At 41.2% G+C, this 24,464-nt stretch overlaps 1 protein-coding gene across 3 annotated transcripts in view; it reads right to left on the reverse strand.

The window, feature by feature from the left end:
* LRIG2 (leucine rich repeats and immunoglobulin like domains 2) overlaps positions 1 to 24,464 on the reverse strand; it is a 172,260-nt gene that overhangs the window by 29,935 nt on the left and 117,861 nt on the right. The window contains exon 20 of one of the 3 annotated variants that reach the window (XR_011026383.1): positions 13,621 to 13,636. The exons of the other annotated variants lie outside the window; for them this stretch is intronic. The gene's annotated coding sequence lies outside the window, so the exon portion shown is untranslated. Of the gene's footprint in view, positions 1 to 13,620; positions 13,637 to 24,464 lie in introns of those variants that run through there. 3 annotated transcript variants of the gene reach the window in all.

The following is a 24,464-nucleotide window of genomic DNA, read 5'->3' on the forward strand; positions in this document are numbered from 1 at the left end:
ATTAGAAAACAAGATGACTGGGTTTATTGGAGTGAAAATAAAAGCAGGAAACCAATAGTATTATGCAAATATGAACTTAATTAAAAAAAAGCTGATAACTAATTTTACATCTATCGAAAATTGGAATGGCCAGTGACATCATAGGAGCAGAGGCAATGGGACCTGATCCAATTACAGGAGTGAAAAAATAGGGAAGTGAGAAGAATATGAAGGTTGACATATTTATTTAATTTTAGTTTTAAACAATAACAGTTGCCTGGCTGTCCTGCTGATCCTCTGCTTCTAATACTTTTAGCCTTAGACGCTGAACAAGCATGCAGATAAGATGTTTCTGACCAAAATCTGACAAGCTGCATGGTTGTTTCTGGTATGTGATTCACACACTACTGATACCAGAATAATCAGGTAACTGGTATTGTGTAAAAGGAGATATATATGGCAGCCTTCATATATAGTGGGTTGCAAAAGTATTCGGCCCCCTTGAAGTTTTCCACATTTTGTCATATTACTGCCACAAACATGAATCAATTTTCTTGGAATTCCACATGAAAGACCAACACAAAGTGGTGTACACATGAGAAGTGGAACGAAAATCATACATGATTCCAAACATTTTTTACAAATCAATAACTGAAAATTGGGGTGTGCGTAATTATTCGGCCCCCTTTGCTCTGAGTGCAGTCAGTTGCCTATAGACATTGCCTGATGAGTGCTAATGACTAAATAGAGTGCACCTGTGTGTAATCTAATGTCAGTACAAATACAGCTGCACTGTGAGGGCCTCAGAGGTTGTCTAAGAGAATATTGGGAGCAACAACACCGTGAAGTCCAAAGAACCCACAAGACAAGTCAAGGATCAAGTTATTGAGAAATGTAAAGCACGCTTAGGCTACAAAAAGATTTCCAAAGCCTTGAACATCCCACGGAGCACTGTTCAAGCGATCATTCAGAAATGGAAGGAGTATGGCACAACTGTACACCTACCAAGACAAGGCCATCCACCTAAACTCACAGGCCGAACAAGGAGAGCGCTGATCTGAAATGCAGTCAAGAGGCCCATGGTGACTCTGGACGAGCTGCAGAGATCTACAGCTCAGGTGGGAGACTCTGTACATAGGACAGCACTGTACAAAGTTGGCCTTTATGGAAGAGTGGCAAGAAGAAAGGCATTGCTAACAGAAAGCATAAGAAGTCCCGTTTGCAGTTTGCCACAAGCCATATGGGGGACACAGCAACCATGTGGAAGAAGGTGCTCTGGTTAGATGAGACCAAAATGGAACTTTTTGGCCAAAATGCAAAACGCTATGTGTGGCGGAAAACTAACACTGCACATCACTCTGAACACACCATCCCCACTGTCAAATATGGTGGTGGCAGCATCATGCTCGGGGGGTGCATCTCTTCAGCAGGGACAGGGAGGCTGGTCAGAGTTGATGGGAAGATGGATCGAGCCAAATACAGGGCAAACTTGGAAGAAAACCTCTTGGAGACTGCAAAAGACTTGAGACTGGGGCGGAGGTTCACCTTCCAGCAGGACAATGACCCTAAACATAAAGCCAAGGCAACAATGAAGTGGTTTAAAAAAAAAAACATATCCATGTGTTAGAATGGCCCAGTCAAAGTCCAGATCTAAATCCAATCGAGAATCTGTGGCAAGATCTGAAAACTGCTGTTCACAAATGCTGTCCATCTAATCTGACTGGGCTGGAGCTGTTTTGCAAAGAAGAATGGGCAAGGATTGTAGTCTCTAGATGTGCAAAGCTGGTAGAGACATACCCTAAAAGACTGGCAGCTGTAATTGCAGCAAAAGGTGGTTCTACAAAGTATTGACTCAGGGGGCAGAAAAATTACGCACACCCCACTGTGCAGTTATTTATTTGTAAAAAATGTTTGGAATGATGTATGATTTTCGATCCACTTCTCACATGTACACCACTTTGTATTGGTCTTTCACGTGGAATTCCAATAAAGTTGATGCATGTTTGTGGCAGTAATGTGACAAAATGTGGAAAACTTCAAGGGGGCCGAATACTTTTGCAAACCACTGTACCTCTCAATTCAGGTATCCTTTAATATTGTATGACTAAACTGCACTGCACACACAGTTTACTGGCTCATTCAGTTGCCAAACTGATGCTTGTGATGCAATAATTCATTTAATTGGTAGGTAAAAAAAAATGAAAGACAACACAACTCCAGGAAAAGATAACATTGTAGCTGAATTAATTAAAGCTTCAGGGAATTAAGTAATCTGGAGGGAATTCATTAATCTCTTCCTAAGATTATGGAGAAGTGAACAAATGCCAAAAGACTGGACTGTAGGCATTATGTGCTCAATATTAAAAAAAAAAAAAAAAAAAAAGTGACCAACTCATGTGTGAAGGCTACAGAAGAATAACACTTAAGCATGGTTTATAAGGTGCTGTCTGGCGTAATGAATCTAAAACTAACTAATTCTGCAGAAAAGATCAGTAGGGTATCAGTCTGGCGTCAGACAAAATAAAAGCACAACTGACCAAATATTCACAATAAGGCAATAATGGACAAATACTATGAGCATGACCAAGAAACTATACATGCTATTTGTAGAGATGGCTTGAACCTCCGATTTTCGGTTCGCGAACCTCAAACGCGAACTTCCGCAAAAAGTTTGGTTTGCGCAAACTTTTCAAACCGCAATAGACTTCAATGGGGAGGCGAACTTTAAAAACTAGAAACATTTATGCTGGCCACAAAAGTGATGGAAAAGATGTTTCAAAGGGTCGAACATCTGCGTTTTAGTATGGCGGAGTGGGATACACACCAAAAGTCCCGGGGAAAAATCTGGATTTGACGCATAGCAGCGTTTTAAGGGCAGAAATTACATTGCATGCTAAATTGGAGGCCTAAAGTGCTTTAAAACATCTTGCATGTATATACATCAATCAGGTAGAGTAATTAGTGTACTGCTTCACGCTGACAGACCAAACTCACTGTGTAACGCACTGCACACAGCTGTTTGTGTAGTGACGGCCGTGCTGGACTGGTGCACACCATGACGAGAGTGCAGGTGATGGCAGCTTTCCAGCCCATATGGTTGCCGGGCTGAGGTAGCTCAATGAAAGAACAGTGGCTGTCCAGCTGATCGAATTTGGTCTGTCCACAATGAAGCAACAACCTTATTATCTTGGGTGTGCTCCCCCCTCCTTCCCGAGACACTCATATAGCCGTCGGTCATTGCTTCATTGTGATACGCAAGCCCCTTCACCGCGGCAAGGTAATGATCACGAAGGGGAATTGACACATGTACATGCCTTTTGTTTTGTTGTTGCAGCTGCAGTGCAGCCAGAAAGAGAGGCATGTACACGCATCAGAAAAATTATTATAGTGGCTGCTGCTAACAGCGGCCTTAAAAATTCAGGAATCCGCCTGGAGTCCTGGACCCTGTTGGTGGTGGCGGAGAAGGCAGTCAAGCGGCCTGCAGGCAGAGTGTGTGGGGAGCAACTTAGTCTTGGGGCAGGTAGCCAGTCATATGGCGTGCAGGCAGAGATGCTGTGTGTGGGGACGGACTTAGTCTTTGGGCGGGTAGTAGCCCTCCGGGATTCATGCCTCATTCATTTTGATAAAGGTGAGGTACTGAACACTTTTGTGACCTAGGTAACTTCTCTTCTCAGTGACAATGCCTCCAGCTGCGCTGAAGGTCCTTTCTGACAGGAATCTTGAGGCAGGGCAAGACAGAAGTTGGATGGCAAATTGTGACAGCTTTGGCCAGAGGGCAATCCTGCGCACCCAGTAGTCCAGGGGTTCATCGCTGCTCACAGTGTCTACATCCACACTTAAGGCCAGGTAGTCGGCTACCTGCCGGGTGAGGCGTTGGTGGAGGGTGGATCCGGAAGGGCTAAGGCAAGACTTTGGACTAAAAAATGTCTGCATGTCCGACATCACCATGAGATCGCTAGAGCGTCCTGTCCTTGCCTGCGTGGACATGGGAGAAGGATTACTGGCAGTGGTACCTTTATTCCGTTGTGCTGTGACATCACCCTTAAACGCACTGTAAAGCATAGTTGCCAGTTTGTTGCCAGTAAAGCATAGTTGCCAGTGCTGCATCCTTTCTGCCTTCCGGTGATTTGGAAACATCTCCGCCACTTTGTGCTTATACCGAGGGTCTAGTAGCGTGGCCACCCAGTACAGCTCATTCCCCTTGAGTTTTTTTATACAGGCTGGACAGCATGAAAGCCACCATCTGCACCATCTGTCAGCTAAGTTCTCCTCCTCCCCCCAGCCACGAACAATACCACGGGAAAGTTGAGCAGCACAAGCCCCCTGCAACACCTGCTGCGGTTGTTCTTCCGCCGCCTCCTCCTCCAAAAAAACACCTTCCTCATCATCTAACTCCTCTTCCCCACAGGACTCTTCCTCCTCCCCCCCCCCCCCCCGTGCTGCCGCAGGTGTTGAGGAATCATCTGCTTCTGCTGAGAATTGATCCCACAACTCTTCCTCCTGTTCCTGTACCTGTTCACGCTCCTCCACAGCTTGATCCACCACTCTACGCACGGCACGCTACAGGAAGAAAGCATATGGGATCAAGTCGCTGATGGCGCCTTCACTGCGACTAACCAGGTTTGTCACCTTCTCAAACGGCCGCATGAGCCTGCAGGCATTTAGCATGAGTGTCCAGTACTTCGGCCAGAATATCCCAATCTCACCAGAGCATGTCCTTTGACTGTAGTTGTAGAGATACTGTTGTGGGATGTGGGCCTCAAGTCCACCAGCTGGTATGGTAACAGCTGGCAAGCTAACAGTTCCGCCAAGCCAGCTGTCAGACACCGGGCAAGGGGGCGACTGGCAGACATTGGCTTCTTCTGCTCAAAGATTTCCCTCATAGACACCTGGCTGCTCTTGTGGGAAGAGGAGCAGGAACCGCTCAAGGTGAGAGGCGGAGTGGAGGGGGGTGGCTGTGATTGTGAAGGTGCAAGGGAGAAAGCGGCTGAAGATTAAGCACCTGAAGGAGGAAGAGGAGAAGGAAGGTGGCTTTGCTTTTGTGTGCTACTTTTCCTCAGGTGGTCTTCCCATTGCAGTTTGTGCCTTTTTTTCATGTGCCTTTGTAAGGCAGTTGCCCCTACACGGCTGTTGGCCTTTCCACGGCTCAAGAGAACAGATGGCATTGCTCTGATCTGAGGCAGACACGCTAAAAAATTTCCACACCGCTGAAACCAGGGATGTGGGCACTATGGTGGCATCACCAGCTGACATTGAAGGGCATGTTGGCTGGCTGTCCATAGGTAGCGATACATGGCACCGGACACTGCCACCAGCTGATTCTGACGACGAGCTCCCCTGCTTCTTTCAGCAACTCATCTCCTCCTACTCCTTTCTGACTCCCCCTCTGAACTGTCCCCTTGGTCATCTTGTCTATTAGGATCCCACATGGCATCCATGACAGTATCATCATCATCATTATCATCATCCTCCTCCCCAGCTTCGCTTGCCTCAGACACCTCAAACTGCAACAACAGCAGGTACTTCATCATCCTCCTCACATCTTACGTCCATAGTGTCGCCTAACTCAGACATATGAGGTGGTGTAACTTGCTTAGCGCCTTCATCTTGTTGTAACAGTAATGGCTGTGAATCAGTGAATTCCCCACCAAATAACTCCTGTGAAGTGTCAAATGCAGTGGATGTGGTGCTTGTAGTAGTGCTGTTGGCTGCGGAAGATAAAGTGTTCTGTGTTAAATAGTCAACCACGTCTTGACAATCTTGGGAGGTGATGGGACGTGCCTTTTTCAGAGCACTATACTTTGGGCCAGGGCCGCACAAAATCACGTAAGCACGACCTCAAACAGACCTGCCGGGTGGCCTGCCTCTGAATCTGCCTCTTGTTTTGTCCATATTGGGAGGGGGGGGGTGAGGTGAAAGGTATGCACTGACTTGACCAATACAATGTGTAGCTGTCACACAGGTGCAGTTAACAGGTATGCACGGACTGGTACATTACACAGCGTGTGGTCACACAGGTACTGTGAACAATTATGCAATGACTAGTATTACAAATGTGCAGCTGTCACACACACAGGTACAGTGAACAGGTGCAGTGACTGGTATATAATATAACGTGTGTGCGCTCACGTAGGTAGGTGCACTGAACAGGTAGGTATGCAGTGATTGGTATTACAAATGTGCAGCTGTCACACACACAGGTATTGTGAACAGGTGCAGTGACTGACTGGTATATAGTATAACACTGCTTGCGGTCACGTAGGTAGGTGCACTACTGAATAGGTGTGCAGGGATTGGTATTACAAATGTGCAGCTGTCACACACACAGGTAGTAACTGAATGTGCTGGGCCTGGCAGTGGCACAGTTGGAATTACCATGGGGCCAAGGTCCAGCAGCTGTGACTGACTGACAGGGCTGTATATGCAACACAAGTGTCTGTGGGACACACACACAAAAAAATAGATCACAAGAATAACATTAGCTCTCAAAAGAGCTGTTGAGGGTGAGGAGTGCTTTTTAGCAATAAGTATCAGCAAGGAGCAAGCTAACAAGCCTAACACAAGAGCCTAACTAAGCTTTCCCTGTCTATACAGCAGGTTCTCTCCCTTCTCTAATTACTGCAGCCACGTGAGTGAAAAGGCTGACGCTGCCTGCCTTTTATAAGGGGGAGGGGGGGCTCCAGGAGGGAGTGTAACCTGATTGGCTACCCTGTGTCTGCTGTGATGTAGAGGGTCAAAGTTGACCCTAATGATGTAGTATAGGGGGCGGGTCGAACTCGCATATAGTTCGCAGTTCACCGCGAACCACCGAAGTTCGCGCAAATCGGTTCGCCGTCAAACCGTTCGGGCCATCTCTAGCTATTTGTGGACTTAATGCAGGAATTTGGAATACCCCAAAAAGTCGTAAACCTTATTAAAATGACCCTGGATGGCACAAAGGCCAAAATAAAAACAGGCAATGAAAAACAAACGTTTTAATTTACAAATACAGTTAAGCAAGGAGATGGTCTGTCTGCTGCATTATTTAAAGAGAAACTGTAACCAAGAATTGAACGTCATCCAAATCAGTAGCTGATACCCCCTTTCCCATGAGAAATATTTTCCTTTTCATAAACGGATCATCAGGGGGCTCTATATGGCTGATATTGTGGTGAAACCCCTCCCACAGTACGATGGCAGGACCATGGTTCTGACATCACACTGTGGGAACCTTGTTGCATTGTGGGAAGTAACAGCTGTTTACAGCTGTTTCCAACGGCCAAAAAAGCAAGCAGCATCTCCTTCCACTGACATCACCTGCCAGCAGTAAAAATTTCACCATGTGACAAATGTCAGAATGTAAAGAGGAAAGATTTTTCAATGGGCAAACACTGAAAAATCATTTATACATAATTATTGTAAAAATGGAGCACTTTTTATTACATTATTTTCACTGGAGTTCCTCTTTAATCTTGCCCTACATAATGTCATTCAGAAAATCGACCAGAATGTTCGCTGGCACACATATGCTACTCCTCTATTGCTGCTTGCTTCTCCCTGAGGAAGATTTTCAATGGACAGTTAGAGGATCCTATGTTTGTGCATCTTGAGCTCCTTATTTAAAACAAAAATATAGACAATCAAGAGCCCCCCAATCATGTATTATTGATAATACAATGTAAATGTGGTATGTAGTGTATAATACTCAAATATATGGGTTGCCAAGATCAGGCAACCACTACACAAGCATGAGGGGAGATTAGGCCTGTCCCCACTCAGGCTAAGAAGTCGCTCTCCATAGAACAAGAAAGAAGGGTGGTCACACCCATCCACCAGGTGGATAACTATTACTTAGACAATATAATACAGAGGCTGGCCCCGAAGGGTAAAAGTAACAAGTTAAAGGGAAGGTTCAGGAAGGGTGGCTAAAAAATAAAAATCAATTTCCACTTACCTGGGGCTTCCTCCAGCCCATGGCAGGCAGGAGGTGCCCTCGCCGCCGCTCCGCAGGCTCCCGGTGGTCTCCGGTGGCCGACCCGACCTGGCCAGGCTGGCTGCCAGGTCGGGCTCTTCTGCGCTCCAAGGCCCGGCACTTCTGCGTCCCACGCCGGCGCGCTGACATCATCGGACGTCCGCCGGGCTGTACTGCGCCGGCGCAGAACTACACTTCCTCAGGCAAAAAATACACAAGGAACAACTTTCAAGTTGTGCATGCTACTATAGCACCTCTGAGCCTCAATAGTTGAGGACCTTATTATCTGGAATTGGATAACTTGGCAGGAAATATAATTTTGTTTGATACACAGGTGTGCTCAGAGGTGACATAAAGAGTTTATTAGTGCCCTTCTTGGGGAAGCACATAATGTGCTGGACTGAACAAACAAAAGGTGTCTGAAATTTTTTGATGTACATGCTAGAATCTGTGCAGAAAACAGGTAAAAAAGCAAACAAAACCTTGCTACTAGATGGGTGACCTAGAGGTAAGAATCCTTGATGCTTGGAGAAAACTAGTTTTCCGGTCTACTGTCAAAAAGAAAAAATGAAAATTTAGTAAACGCTTCTACAGCACAAAATTCTGATAACTTTTGTTGTTCATCCTACTGTAGAAGGATGGATGTCTCACTTCCGTTAAAAAAAACCATCCTGTATAGCTAACCGTAGTTGCTAGGTACAATGCCAGCAGCTGTGTCAATTCTAAAAGTAAGGATTTCATCATAGCTGATAACACCCTGCAACCGGAGTTGTCAGCAATATTATGCCAACTACAGCTATGTGTGGTGATGTGGGAGTCCCCTCCCCCAGAAGGGAGTGACAGTTCGGGAGAACTCCGGAGCATACAGTAGGGCTTGAAAGTTTGTGAACCCTGTAAAATTCTATATATTTTTGGATGAATAGAACCTAAATCATCATCTGATTTTCAAATAAGGGTTAAAAAAAATCATTGAAAAAACCTAGTAAATTAAATATAAATTATTATATTTGGTCATGTATTGGAAAAAAATATCCAATAACACAACTGCGTAACATAAAAGTGAAGCTTAAAGGTGGCCACTAACGGTCCAATTTCTAGCGAAAAATCGTTCGAGCGATCAGAAATTCTGATCGGATGAAAAATCGTTCACTACACCATCAACTAACCAATCTTTACTTCCTATCTATAACGACCACCAAGAAAATCCAAATTTTCGTTCGACGAAAATTCATTCGGGCGACATTTTTTTCACTCGTTCATAATCGATTGTGTCCACCAATGGAGATTATTTACAACCAATCCGATCAGAATTTCTGATCGCTCGAACGATTTTTCGCTAGAAATTGGACCGTTAGTGGCCAGCTTTAGGATTATCACATCATATGAAAGTGAAACCAGAGTCTGGTGTTTTCAATCAATAGAATAACAATCAGGTGTAAACACACACACTGACTCTTAGTAAGTAGATTTTGCATACAATGTGAGACTTGAATATATACCAGCAGTCCTCTGCGAGACAGGTAACAAGGCACAGATAGTATATGAGTAGAACTGGTAATAGTCACCTGAATCTTAGTGGCAACAACAATCCAGAAGATAGCAGGAGATGTTGATAACACGGAAGTCCAGAAACAATAGCTTATTGGTATGCAGGTTCCAGGACCAGGAGAATAGACCAGGAGGTTGTTAGTCCTATAGTGATGTGCTTATGGGTATTCAGATTCCAGGGCAGGATGAGATAAAGTCCAGAACACAGGAGTACTATATAAATGTCACAGTACAGAAGGGCTAGGCAGAAATCAAGGTCAGGAAATCCAATGGTCAGGGCAGGCAGCAAACAGGCAGAGTCCAGTAACAAGCAGTAAGTCAAAGTCCAGCAGTAAGCAGAATCATACGCTAACACGGGCACAGTCAAAGTGCACTCAGTAACCTTAAATATATCAGGCAACCAATCAGTGGCCAGCCACATGCACACAACAGCCAATCACACGCAGGCATTAATCTAGTTTAAATATCGGCTGAGAGAGAGATCAGCTGACACGGGTGGCAATACATGTCAACTGGCAACCAGTACTAACCAGCAAAACATCACGACAGTGTCTCAGCTATAGCACAGTGGGAAAAGAGCACTATAAGAGACCTGGGTTCAATCACAGACAGGGCCAGCATCCATGTATTATTATTTATTACATAAACCCCTGCCTAATTGTCAGCTGACTCTACCTCTGTCTCCGCCTCTATCTCACACTAGTGAAGTTTGATGTTCACAAATCCATCAGGAGAATCCTAACAGAAATGGTGGAAGGATAACAAGCCAAAAGCCAATGTTGAATTGATGATCACCTAATGGCTGTCCTCAGAGAAGCTCACAATCGAATACTACCATGGTCATAGTCTAATGTTCTGCCTTATTATTATTATGTATTTATATAGCACTGACATCTTCTGCAGCCCTTTACAGAGTACACAGACATGCCACTGACTGTCCTCAAAGGAACTCACAAATCTAATCCTACCATAGTTATAGGCTAATGTCCTGCCATAATATTATTATTATTAATATGTATTTATATAGCACTGACAACACCTGCAGCACTTTAAAGAGTACACAGTCATGTCACTGACTGTCCTCAGAGGAGCTCACAATCTAACCCTACCATAGTCGCAGTCTAATGTTCATAATATTATGTACTTACATTACACTGACACCATGTTTCTTTTATGGGGGATCCCTAAAATGTTTTTTGGGTGGGCAGTAAGTTTTCCTGGTATGGAGCCCAGAAATTTCTGATGATGGCCCTGAGAAAACCCACCAGCGTCCAAGAGCTGAAGGTGTTACATATAGAGTAGTGAGCTAAAATTCTTCCAAACTGATGTGCAGGACTGATCACTAGTTTAGCTGCAGTTATTGCTGCCTACGGGGATCACACCAGATAGTTAAATAATGATTCACTTAGTTTTGCCACATGCAGATACACTGTTGGATCTTTTATTTTTCTGTACATGGCCAAACAATTTTTACTTTATTTGTTTACCTAGGTTTTCTTCATCTACTAATAATAATAAATAATAATAATCTACTTTAAGGGCTTGTTTGAACTATGAGTAGGTATGTAAGGATCCAAAGGATAAATTGTTAAAATAAATAAACTAGAGGTTATAAATAAACACATATTGAAAATAACATAACTGGGCATGAAAACATTTGTGTTAGCTCAAAGTTTAGGGTGTAAACAATGTGATGATTTAAAGAGACACTGAAGCGAAAAAAAATATGATATAGTGAATTGGTTGTGTACTATGAATAATTACTAGAAGATTAGCAGCAAAGAAAATATTCTCATACTTTTATTTTCAGGTATATAGTGTTTTTTCTAACATTGCATCATTCTCTAATATGTGCAGATTACACAACACTCAGTATTTAAAATGAGTCTTTCAGAGCAGTCTGTGAAGTAATGACCTCTCCTCTAGCAGAGGAAAAGTAAACAGTTCACTTACAGTTGATATAATAAAAGTCAGATAACAGCCCTCTCCATGACTAATTTAGTCGGAGAGCTTAATGGCTTGTTTGCATAGAGATAACTGGAGTTTCTCAACTCTTCCTCTTCCTGTACTGGAAACAATTAGACTGATGTATCTGATCTAAATGTTTTATTTCTTAGCTGTGCTACACATACAAATCATAATATCATTTTTTTTTCCGCTTCAGTGTCTCTTTAAGCTCTGTACACACCAAAGTTATCAAACGAGTGATTTTACGCCACAGAGATGGACAATTAATCATATAAGAAATAATTGCATATTAAATCTTAATAATATAAAATCATTGTCTATATAAATATAATAACTTCAACCGGCAGAGGTCAGCCTTTTATAACAAATAACAATCTATTAATAATGTTGATTTCATAAGAATATGAGACCACTAGGTGGCATCATTGTCATCTTTAACTAATTGGGAAAACACCTTCTTTGTTTAATATTTATATAACTTGTTCCCAAAACATCATGTGTTATCAGCTTTCTGAGACTAGAGCACGTCAACAATTCTTCCAGAACCAAAACAATCTCACGAGAATGTCTTACTGTCTCATCTTTCACGGGTAGAATACAGCTTACATGTTTCAAAGTAATAGATTCTATTATATAGGGTTTAACAATAACTATTCCTTTCTTTAGAAGGACTGTATTGATCATTAATATTTAGATTAATATCTGTGTGTAATAATTATGTGCATTTATAATTACTGCAGTAATGTGAGTTTAACTTGCTTCTCTGTCTTCACACAGAAGCCTCTTTAAATGTCAAGGTTACGCACTAGCATAAACAATAATGCTCTGGCTTTTTGTAACCAGTACGTCTATTATCTGCCAGCTTGCAAGTTAAAATAATCTCATAAGCTTTACAGCCTAAAATATGCTCAGATGTCACATAGCAATATTTTAAAGGAGTAACCCAACTTTACAGTTTACAATGACATTTTGCATAGAACATTAAAACTTAACACATATACATATGACATCTTTTCCTGCATAAATAAAACCGCTAGAATTCTGACACACCATCAACCACTCCTTAACATTGTAAATAATGTATAATGAGTGTGCAGTAAGGAACTGGAAAATTAGACACTGGAAATGACCAAGAACAGTAGTTCCCTCAAAGACCGCACCACTAAATAAGTAGTTAATTCATCATCTTTATTCAAAAAACTAAAACTTGGAGTCTTCCCTATTAGTGCGCGGCCGCGCACGATATGATGTGATAGGTACAACTCCTGGCCCGCCCACTTAGGTCCTTTCCCTTAAATTGCCGAGGACACTTGAAGATTTTTTATGCCCAGTAGAAGCTGCCGTATTCCGGAGAGCGGCGAATCGCGACGGCACGCTGTTGGACGCCATGCCATACATCCTCCATTGAATACATCTTGGTAAGCACCAGCTCACCCTTCAGCGTTGTACGCTGTCTCCCTTGCACCTACCACTCTCTCTTGCCCTTTTGCACATACTGTTTGCAGCGTGGTTACGCTGACATTGTCTGCACTTTGCACTTTATATGTTACTGTTTTTATGTTACCTCCCTTTAGAGGTTCATTCTAGTCACCATTCTTGTACACACAACATATTCCTTATTCACACGGATTGCTGATGCTGCCTCTTTTTTGTGTATTTATCAATTGTCATTTCATTGATAGTGTGAATATGTTTTATTATATTTATTTATTTTATGACTTATTGAGTGGTGCGGTCTTTGAGGGAACTACTGTTCTTGGTCATTTCCAGTATCAAACGAGTGATTCTCGATGGTTTGCGACAAACGAACGATGTCTGAGCATGTTTGAATTTAGTGATGGCGCAATGACGGTCTGCTTGTTAGCATAAGAAGTGTGTAACTAGCCACATGTGAGTAGTTTGAATGGAGCAATTGTTTGTTACCATTCAATACGAATGACTAACGCCAATTATTCTGCAAATAAAACAATGAGTTATGAGTTCAATTTCACACTGAATTCGATATATGTCAGTACAATATCGTCTTGAACTTTTATCACCGATTATTGTCCAACCCGATCCTCCAGAAAAAAATCGGTCAACATGCACAATCCTCGCTGTCTCTTACCATAATTGGAACACCTTTTCTGAACGATTCTCGGTTGTCCTGTCATTCCTTTCAGCCGATGGCAGTTGGGCGTGTGTATTGAGCTTTACACAAGAGTGATGGAATAATATAATATTCAGTGGAACCGTGGTTTGAGAGCATAATTTGAACAAAAAACATGCTTGTAATCCAAAGCACGCTTATACAGTGGGTTGCAAAAGTATTCAGCCCCCTTGAAGTTTTCCACATTTTGTCACATTAGTGCCACAAACATGCATCAATTTTATTGGTATTCCACGTGAAAGACCAATACAAAGTGGTGTATATGTGAGAAGTGGATCGAAAATCATACATCATTCCAAACATTTTTTACAAATAAATAACTGCAAAGTGGGGTGTGCGTAATTATTCAGCCCCCTGAGTCAATACTTTGTAGAACCACCTTTTGCTGCAATTACAGCTGCCAGTCTTTTAGGGTATGGCTCTACCAGCTTTGCACATCTAGAGACTGAAATCCTTGCCCATTCTTCTTTGCAAAACAGCTCCAGCTCAGTCAGATTAGATGGACAGCGTTTGTGAACAGCAGTTTTCAGATCTTGCCACAGATTCTCGATTGGATTTAGATCTGGACTTTGACTGGGCCATTCTAACACATAGATATGTTTTGTTTTAAACCATTCCATTGTTGCCCTGGCTTTATGTTCAGGGTCATTGTCCTGCTGGAAGGTGAACCTCCGCCCCAGTCTCAAGTGTTTTGCAGTCTCCAAGAGGTTTTCTTCCAAGTTTGCCCTGCATTTGGCTCCATCCATCTTCCCATCAACTCTGACCAGCTTCCCTGTTCCTGCTGAAGAGATGCACCACCCGAGCATGATGCTGCTACCACCATATTTGACAGTGGGGAGGGTGTGTTCAGAGTGATGTGCAGTGTTAGTTTTCTGCCACACATAGCGTTTTGCATTTTGGCCAAAATGTTCCATTTTGGTCTCATCTGACCAGAGCACCTTCTTCCACGTGGTAGCTGTGTCCCCCACATGGCTTGTGGCAAACTGCAAATGGGACTTCTTATGCTTTCTGTTAACAATGCCTTTCTTCTTGCCACTCTTCCACAAAGGCCAACTTTGTATAGTGCATGACTAATAGTTGTCCTATGGACAGAGTCTCCCACCTGAGCTGTAGATCTCTTCAGCTCGTTCAGAGTCACCATGGGCCTCTTGACTGCATTTCTGATCAGCGCTCTCCTTGTTCGGCCTGTGAGTTTAGGTGGATGGCCTTGTCTTGGTAGGTTTACAGTTGTGCCATACTCGTTCAATTTCTGAATGGTCGCTTGAACAGTGCTCCATGGGATGTTCAAGGCTTTGGAAATCATTTTGTAACCTAAGCCTGCTTTAAATTTCTCAATAACTTGAACCCTGACCTGTCTTGTGTGTTCTTTGGACTTCACGGTGTTGTTGCTCCCAATATTCTCTTAGACAACCTCTGAGGCCCTTACAGAGCAGCTGTATTTGTACTGACATTAGATTACACACAGGTGCACTCTATTTAGTCATTAGCACTCATCAGGCAATGTCTATAGGCAACTGACTGCACTCAGATAAAAGGGGGCCGAATAATTATGCACACACCACTTTGCAGTTATTTATTTGTAAAAAATGTTTGAAATCATGTATGATTTTCGTTCCACTTCTCATGTGTACACCACTTTGTGTTGGTCTTTCATGTGGAATTCCAATAAAATTGATTAATGTTTGTGGCAGTAATATGACAAAATGTGGAAAACTTCAAGGGGGCTGAATACTTTTGCAACCCACTGTATCAAACTGAATTTTACAATAAGAATTAATAGAAACCCAAGTGATTTGTTCTACAATTCAAAAACAGTTATAATAAAATAGTATAGGATGAAAATGTTGCAAGATTGCCATCTGTTGAGCTCATCCCAACTTTTTTTTTGTGGCTTTAACACAGAACTTATCCATTGACAGTAGCATTTGCCTATTTTTGAGGATTTCATGGAAATGTGACTTTGCAGTCTCTACACTCAGATTAAAGCGGAATATAACCCTGCATTTCAACTTTGCCCTAAAATATTATTTACAGCATATTATATGCAAAAAGCATTTTTTTTACTAGACCAGCATTGGAAGGGTTAAACACAGAGGTTTAAAGTTCCATGGAGAGATATGCAAAAGTTCAGATAGATACATTCTATTTAGTTACATGTATCTATTGATAAATGTTACTCTTTGGCTGTCCTCCAAGCTCCTTCTCAGTCAGAGAGATGAGTCACATTCAACACTTAGATACATTTATGTAAACAAAATGTAACTATTTCAGCTTCGGATGCATCTGCAGAAATCTCCAGGAACTTTAAAGCCCTGTGTAACCCTTCCAATGCTGGTCTAGTAAAAAAAATGCTTTTTGCATATAATATGCTGTAAATAATATTTTAGGGCAAAGTTGAAATGCAGGGTTATATTCCGCTTTAATCTGAGTGTAGAGACTGCAAAGTCACATTTCCATGAAATCCTCAAAAATAGGCAAATGCTACTGTCAATGGATAAGTTCTGTGTTAAAGCCACAAAAAAAAAGTTGGGATGAGCTCAACAGATGGCAATTCCGCTTTAAGTACAATCCTGCAATGCCAAAGGGAGAAGAACTATCGTCTCAGTTGTGATGATGTGACGCATGTATACTTATTATTTGCTTGTATATGAAGATGTTGCTTGTACATCAAGTCAAATTTCACAATCATTTTTGCTTGTATAGCAAAACGGTCTTAACCCAAGTTACTCTCAATCCAAGGTTTTATTGTAAATGAATATAATGAAATGAGAGATACTGATGAGGAAAAGCGTGATATGTAAGACGTTATATTTATAAACAGACAGCAAAAGCATGAAACAGAGACAGGAGAGCCTTATTTTATATTATAATAGCAAGTATCAGTGCGCTACACTTCCCACAAGTTTTTTACAAAAGGCATTTGTGAGCTTTATCCAGATACCCATTCCAAAGATAAACATGAAGCAAATTCTACTAATAAATCTGTAAAAATATTCAAGATGTGGCATGCTTACTACTGATTGCCAGAAAATACTTATGAATTGTCCAGCTATTAAAACTTCTCTCAGATGAGGAATTTCCTTAATGTGATGCACTGCGCCAGTGATCATGCTTTCTCCACACAGTATACAGGCAAGGCTTGAAATTCGCAACATACATGTATATATATTGGTATCCTATCTTCCACTGCCATCTATAGGTGAAGTTCTATAATGCATTTTTGTGAAATATATCTCCACTTTCAATAAACTATGATACTGTATATTGCATTTATACGCAAGCTATTTTGCATTTTATTGGTATTTAAATTAGTTTTCCAGCTTAATCTGCAGCCAGCATTGATTTGGGAACATGCTAAATTATGCTTTCCTGCAGCTATGGTAACAGTCCATAGTTTGTTGATGTACCTGTTCCAAATTATAATGTCTGCATCCTATCCCTGTGTGAAAAGTATTTTCTATTCATACAGGGAATAATCAATGGCAAATGTTCATAGCCCACGTGCAGAAACATTCAGTTCAGTTTCTGCAAGCTCTGGCTTGGGATAAAAAAACAATGGCTTCGGATAAAGAACAAACAATGGAAAAGAAAAGTTAGTGATGTTTAAAAATTCTTTACATTACTATGTGCCCTGGAAGAAAATGTTTTTATGTTCATGAGAGTCAAGCCAAACTTTAAATAGAAATTCATGATACATTATGTACAAAACATGCTGCATATTAATAAGTTACTCACTTTTGAAGGACGACAAACACAAAATAATGCATGTTTCAGGAGCTTTCAAAAATATTAAAATAAAGTACATTTATACAAAACAATACACTTTTAAACTTTAACCACTTCACCACTGAGGGGTTTTACCCCTAGAGCACCAGAGCAATTTTCACCTTTCAGAGCTCCTTCCATTCATTCGTCTAAAACTTTATCATTACTTATCGCAATGAAATGAACTATATCTTGTTTTTTTCACCACCAATTAGGCTTTATTTAGGTGGGACATTATGCCAAGAATTATTTTATTCTAAATGTGTTTTAATGGGAAAATAGGAAAAAATGTGGGAAAAAAATAATTTTTCAGTTTTCGGCCATTATAGTTTTTAAATAATGCATGCTACTGTAATTAAAATCCATGAAATGTATTTGCCCATTTGTCCCGGTTATTACACCATTTAAATTATGTCCCTATCACAATGTTTGGCGCCAATATTTTATTTGGAAATAAAGGTGCATTTTTTTCAGTTTTGTGTCCATCCCTAATTACAAGCCCATAGTTTATAAAGTAACAGTGTTATACCCTCTTGATATAAATATTTTGAGAGTTCAGTCCCTAAGGTAACTATTTTTTTTTTTTATTGTAATTTTTTTTTTATTACAAAAAAATAAAATAAAATGGTAACAATTGGGGAGTGTGGGCGTTAAGGAGTTACTTTATAATGTAAAATAATGTATTTGTATATGAAAAATGCTTATGACTGTAGTTTTACTATTTGGCCACAGTAATTTTTTGTAAATGCGTCCTGCAAGTGTAGTAAGTACGCTTGCAGGAAGTTCAGGGAGACTGGGAAACTTTTTTATTCTTCACAATGATCGCGCTGCTTCTCTAGACTAGGCATTCAAGTAGCCATAGTGTATGGGAAAATGTATTAATATCCTGTCTTGCAGACGTTATCAGATGCACAAGTTAGTTAGTCTGGGTTCACAGCAAATTTTTTTCCACAAAGCATGTAAATTGGGCATTTAGACACTCTCATGGCAACCTCTGCAATGTAGAGTAAGGCAATGCGGAAAAATGTTTTGGCCCATAAACAAATAGCAGTGAGAAGGTCATGGCCACAATTAAACACTGAAAGTTGCAATGTTACTATCGCCTTAAAAGGACAAATGAAGTGAGAGGGATATGGAGGCTGCCATATTTATTTCCTTTTAAATATTACATTTACATTTGAGCTGCAAAGACCATGGTGTTATCTTTAAAGTACATCCTATGTAAAAAATCATAAAAATGACTTTTTAACTTCTATGCATTGTTCATAAGGAATAGTGCTACGCAGCAAACAAAACATATCTGAAGTTCATAAAATTATGGCACAATAAACCTGTTATAAAGTGACGCTTGACAAATCTAAGGCAATACCAAGTAAATATAGACCATGAAATAAGCAAATTTTTTTGCTTTTATAAAGCAAACCATCTTTGAATATCCCTGATTCTAGTAGCATTTGTGCCCCTGCCGTTATACTAAACCATCACATAGTCCTCTGCAGTTGATCTGTGGCAAATCCTCACAGAGAGGACACTGCAGATGTAATAAGGCCAGCAGCAGAACAGCCGCAGACAGCAGAAAGTAAACTGTACATGTCCTGTGTTGCCGTGACAACACATCTGCAGCGCCCAAAGCTGTGAAGCTCTGTCGGCTTCCTGGCTATGCGTATAATCTCCTGTCTTGCCTTGCTGGGCAGCCTGAAGAGCTATACAGCTACATAAATAATGAGTATGAAAACAAAAATTATAAGTTTTGTTTGGAGTTGGTCTTTGAATACAAAATACTTATGCACATTATGAATAAGGACCTTGCATTTCAATTAACCATTTCAGCCTACAGTCCATTTTACCCTTAACGTCAAAAGCCATTTTCACCTGTCAGCACTCCTCCCATTCATTTGGCCATAACTTTATCACTGCTTCTCACACGTGAATGATCTAGATCTATTTATTTTTTTTTGCCACAAATTAGGCTTTTTGTGGGCAATATGTGTTTTCAGCAATTACTTATTTTCTATGTATTTTATAGGCAAAAACAAGAAAAATAATGAAAAAATACACTATTTCTCCAACTTCATCCCCTATAGTTTTAAAATAAGCAATGCTACTATCAATAAAACCCACACATTTTATTTGCCCATTAGTCACGGCTATCACAACATTTAAAGAGACTCAGAGATGAAGTAAACTAACGCTCTGATACTTACCCAGGGCTTCCTCCCGCCCCATAAACTCTTCTAAGTCCTACGCTGTCCTTCTGCGGTCTGCTGTTCAGTCGCGGTGAGCCCTGGTAACAGGCTCTGATGCCAGTCTGGGTTTACTGCGCACGCGCAGACCTCCCGCGCATGCACAGTAGACCCAGACTGATGTCACTGAGCCGATTAGCGGGGCTCACCGCTTTTGAGTACGGTCAATAGCAAGCCCTTATGTTCTGAAATAACAGTAATATACCCTCACGACATATTAAAAAAGCTATGGCAACTATTTATGGATTTTTTTTAATAGTTTTTTTTATGTGATTGTTTGGTAACTGGGGTGGGGAGGAGGGAGATGGCTTTGGAAGGAATTCATTGTATTATTTTTTATAAAAAATGTGTGTAACCTCACTTTTTTGCCACTAGATGGTGCTAGAAACACTACCTTGATTTTCCAGGAAGTGTTTAACTTTTCTTTTTTATGCTTTCGTTTTGTGACCTTATTATGAATGGACATGGCCCCTGATCAGCACAGAAAAACCTCTGGACACCTACTGCTATAATACAGGAGGCGTATACGCGTCCAGTTAGACTTGAGCAGTGTCTAGCTGGACGACTATAGTCGGGTATTCTGTTGTACTGGTCCAAGTCTTATCCCATCAAGCCATATCAATCTCTACCATGCACTGATGAGGACTAACAGTCTGAAACAGGCTGTCTGCATGTTGGTTGATGTGGCTCTGTAAATTTTATAAGCTTGGTCTATACCAGCGGTTCTGGATGTAAGCCTAGCTCCCGGGGCATAAACAGATAATCTGCATATTCAGTAGTGATGCATTGTGGTGGACCAGTCACTCACTTAAAGAGTAACTGTCAGGCTGCAAAAGCTAATTTAAACCTCTATTCTCCTGCGTTAAACAGTTTAGAAGGAAGCCAAAAAGGCAATACTGAAGTTAAAAATCTCTCTTACTTTGATGTTTACTGAACAGCAAGCCTCTATATTCCCAAGCTCCTAAGGAGGCCGGCAGGCCGCATTACAGATACTGCAAAGCATTCTGGGTCTGCGTCTTCTCCCCACTGCACTCCTTTGGTCCTCCTCTTCATTTCCCTATCCCGCCCTAAGGCTGCTTTCACAGTGAGAAGTTACAGGCTCATGTTACAGCAGCTTGTAACGCAGCCCAACTCACAGTACTGAAAAATCAATGTGCTGTTCACAGGGCACATGTACCGTTAGAGTATACTGCATGAGTCTGCTATTGTCCCTAGCCACATGGCTAATTAATATTCACTGCACAGTAGTGTTGTCTGGATCATGAACCATTAGGATCTTTGATCCTGATCTTTTTTAAAACAAAATTTTTATTTTCACCCCAGCAGAGCCAGGAAACAGAGAGTAAAGACAACTTTTGTACATCCTGAACAGATAGATCAATTAACAGATATGCATTGCAGGTAGCATTATTCATAGTAAACAGTTATCCGTTCAGGAGATGGCAAAACATGGTGGGTATCTTTGTTCCCCTATAACCTAGCCCCAATCCAGACCCCCCCCCCACTCCCTCCTCCCATCTGTCATCTCTGAGGTTAACCTTATTATAGTGCTGTTGGGGGAACCTCAAGGTCACCCAGAGTACCCTGCAGTTTCTCTGTGAGGTACCACTTAGTGTAGATAAAGTGTTCCATTAATTTGCGAAGTTCGTCATCAGAGTGAGATGCCAAGATGTAGAGTTGCCATTTTTTGAAGAAGTTATTTGTCCTTTTAGCTTTATGGAAGATAGCCTCTAGTTTGTCTTGATGGAAAAGGTGATTAAGTTCTTCTTTTACGTCCCACACCGTAGGTGTGCTGGGGTAGATCCACTTGTTAAAGATCACCTTACGATCCTGATCTTTTTTGTGAGTCGAATCATCAGGAAGCAAGGTAAGGGAGGATATTACATCACAATTGGCTTCATACAAGACAGACAAACATGGAACCTGCCATGAGCTGTCAGGAGCATCAGTCTCTGCAAGTACTATATAAAAATTCAGTGAAATCCAAACGTGGACAGTGAAATGCATATGTAATGTAAGTACAGCCAATATTTAGCTACTGATATATGTTTTTTTCTTTCTCTGAGACCTTATACCGAACAGCTCCTCTTTAAAGCTGAATTATCGCTAATATCTACTGCTTTAAAGCGGTTTAAAACCCTGACCTAATATTCAATAAAAACATGTTTTCCTACTTTTTATATGCCATACGGTTATCATATTTGCATTTAGGCATAAGTATTATTTATTTAGAAATTATAGGTTCACAAAAGTACAGTTTTTTGCTTTCTGAGCTGACTTTACATTTGATTAATAACTGGTTTTATTCATTATGTATTGAAGGCAGACATGCTTTGAATCTCTGTCTGTGTGGAGCTGCTTCTCCACAGACAGAGAATGGGCTTGATTCACAAAAGAGTGCTAACTGTTAGCACGGCCATAATTTTCACGCGCAATTAAACATTTTCGTGCGAAATCGTTATAGTTTTTGTGCGCTAACGCGAATTTTCACGCAAAACCGGTAACGAAAAACGGCCGTGCTAACAGTTAGCACTCTTTTGTGAATCAAGCCTAATGTGTCACATTCCTCACTTGATACATTTAAGTGAACACAAGACATAATCTACAACTTTGGATGCATCCACATTTCACTGCACTGAACTTTCAAGCTCTGTGTTTAAACCCTTCAAATGCTGGTCTAGTAAAACAAAAATGCTGGTTGCATATAATATGCTGTAAATAATGTTTTAGAGCAAAGATGAAATGCTGGGTTATATTCCGCTTTAAGAAGGCAAACTACACTGAAATTGAAAGCCAGTGATTTATTTTGTGAATCAACCAAGCAGCTCGGGGTGAGCCAAACCCCTAGGAAAGTATAGGGGACTAAAAGAGACCGAAAAGCCCTCCTACTAAAAAGCAATGTTTGTTGTGATTTGCCTTCTTAAAACAGAAGGTACTTGTGATAATTCAGCTTTAAGTGAACATTTTGCGTGCCAAGCACACAAATAACTATGCTGTGTTCCATTTTTTCTTTCTCTGCCTGAAAAAAAATTAAACAGAGTATGCAAGTGACAGTCTCTGCCTGGGTCGGGACCAGGTCAGACTAGGTCAGACCCTCACGGATAAGAAATTACAGCCATAAAACACTTTCCTGTCAGTAAATGGCTTCTGAGAGCTGGAAAGAGATAAAAAAGGATCAATAATTCATAGATTTGAGCTCTGGCATACTTCAATGAAGGTGTCATTGAGCAGAGACAATGAAACAGTAAAAACTTAAAAACTAGATTTAAATATAAAATAAACTGTGGGATATCGAAAAAAAGTCATTTTTAGGAGACTGATGATAGATACAAATGTTTTCATCATCGGTTTATTTTCACCTCGGACGTCCTTTAACCAGTTTACATCTTGCATACAGTATATTCACGTGGTTTCAAGTGGCTCCTGAAAGCCACCCGACGTGAATATAAGTTTCTTTCATTTAATGAGCACAGCGGGAGTGCTAGCATGCTCCTGGGCTCATTAATCCCCCACCCCCTAACTACACTACATAAGCATCCCTTCCCGGGGCTTCCGATCTCCCCACCCCCCTCCCCCTCCATGCTGCGATCGGGCAGCATGGAGGATTTCGATGTAACAATCTTTACCTGGCCTTGTTCCTGCGGCGATCACAATCCTCTCCCTGCAGTCCCGCTGTCAGCCTCACTAATGCTGAATGAATCGGGTCCCGGCTTGATGACGTCATCAAGCCAGGACCCGATCCGGTAAGCATAGTGAGGCTGCCAGCGGTACTGCAGGGAAGAGATCGTGATCGCCGGTGGAACAAGGCCAGGTGAGAGATTGTTACTTGTAAAACTTTCCTGCGCTCAACTCTGAGGGGGGGGGGGGGGGGGAGGAGAACATCTGGCATTTGGGGGCATCTTAAAGGGCCAACACCTTGCTATCTATGGGGAGGTTTAAACGAAAGGGGCACACAGTTGACTATCAATGGGGGAGGGATAAAGGGGCAATGAACAGGGGAAGGGGGTAATAAAAAAAACCCACATCTGGCTATGTGGGGGGGAGGGGTAAACATGCACCTCTGGCTTATTGGGGGGTTACAGAGGCACATCTAGGGCTGGGGAGGGGTACAGAGGCACATATGGCCAACTATGGGAGAGGGGGGATATAAAAAAGCACATCTGGCTAACTTGGGGGTTGGGAGGATAAAAAGTGGCACATCAATTAAAGAAAAACCCAAAGACACAAAATGGAAAAAAATGGACCTTTATTTCCAAATAATATATTGTCGCCATACATTGTACTGGGATCATACTTTAATCACTGTAATAACCAGGACAAACGGGCAAATCAAATGTGTGGGTTTAATCTACAGTAGCACTTATTATTTTCAAACTATTATGGTTAAAAACTGAGAAATAATTAGTTTTTCAGTTTTTCCCCTTATTACCTTATTAAAATCCATACAAAATAAGATAATTCTTACCAAAAAAGTACCACCCAAAGAAAGCCTAATTGGTGGCGAAAAAAACAAGGTATAGATCATTTATGTGTGATAAGTTGTGATAAAGTTAATGGCTAATGAATGGGAGGAGTGTGAAATGTAGAAAATTGCTCTGGTTTTTAAGGAGGAAAACCCCAGGGACGCAAAGTGGTTAAGAAGGCAAATCATAACGAGCATTATTTTGTGATTGTGTACAATTTTTCATTAAAAGATGTAAAGTTTATACCAAAAGAACAAGGAAAATAGAAATATACCTACCTTGTCTCCTAGGAGATACAGGAAAAAAAACAGATTTTGATCCATGAGGCTTCAAATTAAAACTTGTAGGTCCGTATAAGCAAGGAAAGAGTCCATAGTGAAGTATCAAAGACTTTGCAT

Source organism: Hyperolius riggenbachi, chromosome 2 (assembly GCF_040937935.1).
Source record: "Hyperolius riggenbachi isolate aHypRig1 chromosome 2, aHypRig1.pri, whole genome shotgun sequence".
Classification (NCBI taxonomy): Eukaryota; Metazoa; Chordata; class Amphibia; order Anura; family Hyperoliidae; genus Hyperolius; species Hyperolius riggenbachi.